Here is a 2,590-nt window from a genome sequence, read left to right as displayed (position 1 = left end):
GAGTGTGTGTGTGTCGTGGCTCGTGGAGGGTGCCGCTAGAAATAGCTTCGGTAGCTAAGTGCGTCGCTAATGACATTCTGTGTAGGGTTGGGCATCGTTTGGATTTTAACGATTCCGATTCCGATTCCGATTCTCAATTTCGATTCCTGTTCTAAACGATTCTCGATTCTGATTCTTTGAGGTGCAGGTCAACAGGTCACAAATATTTCACAAGAGAATTTTTTCATTTGAAAAAGCCTTTACACGGGCCATTTTTATTTATTCACATTGCCAGTTGACTTGATACAGTTTAATTTGGTTGCTGTACTGTAACTAGGGTATTCATTTACAAGGGAGGGTCCCTAACTGTAACTGTAAAACTGAAACTTGCTGAAATAACACTACAAGTTGGCAGCAGTCTAAAAAACAAAGAGCTGCAGCCCAGCCCAAAATAAAACAAACTCAAACCCTGGAGCAGTCATGTGACAAATCAAAAACAGTTCTTGTTGAGGAAGATTATCATGTCTGCCTTCTCAGGCAGTAAGCGTGACCGTTCTGCACAGATTGTGTTTCCTGCAGTAGAGAACATGTGTTCAGTAGGCGTTGAGGAGGCCTGGACACATAAATATGAGAAGGTCAGACATGACAGTAAAGGATAAGTTTGTTTCTGGGTCCAGAACCAGGCAGCAGGGTCAGACGATGTGATGGTTGGTGGTGTTTCCCGGTACATCTGGATCTCCTTTTCAGCACGCCCTTCCATGGACATCATCAACCTCTCCTGTGAGGTTCTCTTCATGGCATCCTCCTCAGCAAAAAGCTCCTCCAGTGGAGACTTTTTGGATTGTTTGGAAGGAGGAGGCTGCTAAACAAACACAGAACAGTTATCTGTAAAAAAACAACATATTAAAAACATATTTCATGACTGAGAAGAACATACCAAATATAATTTCAGTAATCTACTTACATTCTCCTCTTCCTCCTCGCTCTCAGTCTCCACAACTTCCTGGTTTCCCTCGCCCTGCGTCACACCAACCTCTTCTGCATGGTCATGGACTACCGCTGACTACAGAGAACATAATATGGAGAGGGACAGGTAGATATAGAAAGATGGATAGAATATAAGAATAAAATTAAACAGCAGTGAACTGTCTTAGCCACCAGTACAGAGAGTTGACACAGTCTATAATAGAATATGTGCTAATAAAGGCATGCACTTAAGTGATTAACAGTAGAGTTGTTGTAGTAAGGTGATTAAAAAAGTAAAAACAGTACAGTGTTAATGATTACTGTGTGGATGATGTAAAATGCAAATTAAATATAAAATGTTAAGGACTGAGGGTAGGGTGACCATATTTTGATTTCCAAAAAAGAGGACACTCGGCCGGTCACGACATAGCCTACTTAAATGATACTCGCAGTTTACTCAAAGATGCCTTATAATTTTAATATATTTAAAATTTATATGTATGGATAGAAAATTCGGTTATATTAGGCTACAAAATAATATCTCTCAAAGACAGAAATTCAGATAGGCCCCAACAGGGGACACATACAAACACTAGAGTGTGGTGATCAGAGCCCGATGGTACCCGACAGGTCGGCCGGGTTTGGTCAAAAATGTAGTTATAAATTGTATTCGGGCTCGGGTCGGATTCGGTCAGCTTTCAGTGAAAATGTAGTGTAAAAATAAATAAAATCCTATTGTCTGTCCTGTTTATTGCTTGGGTGCTGTTATTTACGTGACAACACCTGAACATAACACACACAGACACACATTGGCTGTTTGTTTCTACCTCTCCCCTCTCTGGAAGTCTTGGACCTCCAGCTGCCCGCCTCCACCTTGATTAAACGCTGAAAATTAAATAAAAGAGGGAGACAGGTTTTTCCTATTTTATCTTATTTTGTTATATTTCTCCCTCTTCCCTCGCTGGAATCCTCGGACCTCCCGCTGCCCGCTCCCGTCTCAAACACGGAGGTCTCCCTCCGCGGAGCACCCACGGTGCACGCCCGGCCTGTTAAATAGCTTGTAAACATAACAACTGTGTGACACAAACTCAGTGCTTTAGTCATTAAATAATGTCGGGCTCGGTTCGGTTTCGGACATAACAAAACAGAATGACTGTCGGGTTCGGATGGGTTCGGACAGAAATATGCGGAAAACTGGACATTATCATCAATTTATAAACACCCCCCCGGACGCCCCGGACAGGACGTCAAAAGTGGACATGTCCGGTCAATAGAGGATGTTTGGTCAGCCTATACTAGAGTGAAAAGAACGCATCAGAATTCTTTAATGTTGAAATAATAATTGATATCTGGATGTTACAATAGGTGCATAATTAATAGAATTATTAACTTCAGTGAGTGCATAATAAAGAGTTTATGTACGTCAACAAGACACTGTTCCCACTTTAGATCCAGTAGCTGCAAAGATGCATTATGAGCTGTTAATAAGTGCATATTAATAATTTATTAACGTTTATACGACACTGTTCCCACTTTAGATCCAGTAGCTGCAAAGATGCATTATGAGCTGTTAATAAGTGCATATTAATAATTTATTCACCTTTATACGACACAGTTCCCACTTTAGATCCAGTAGCTGCAAAGA

The 2,590-nt window shown here is 41.1% G+C and overlaps 1 pseudogene; it reads right to left on the bottom strand.

Moving 5' to 3' along the window:
• Positions 1-225: 225 nt before the first annotated feature.
• The window catches only part of LOC126392761 (metalloreductase STEAP3-like), a 10,231-nt pseudogene continuing 7,866 nt past the window's right edge, over positions 226-2,590 (bottom strand).

The sequence above is a fragment of the Epinephelus moara genome, chromosome 7, assembly GCF_006386435.1.
Source record: "Epinephelus moara isolate mb chromosome 7, YSFRI_EMoa_1.0, whole genome shotgun sequence".
Classification (NCBI taxonomy): domain Eukaryota; kingdom Metazoa; phylum Chordata; class Actinopteri; order Perciformes; family Serranidae; genus Epinephelus; species Epinephelus moara.
The sequence above is the reverse complement of the archived record's forward strand: the minus strand, read 5'-3'. Positions and strand labels throughout refer to the sequence as shown.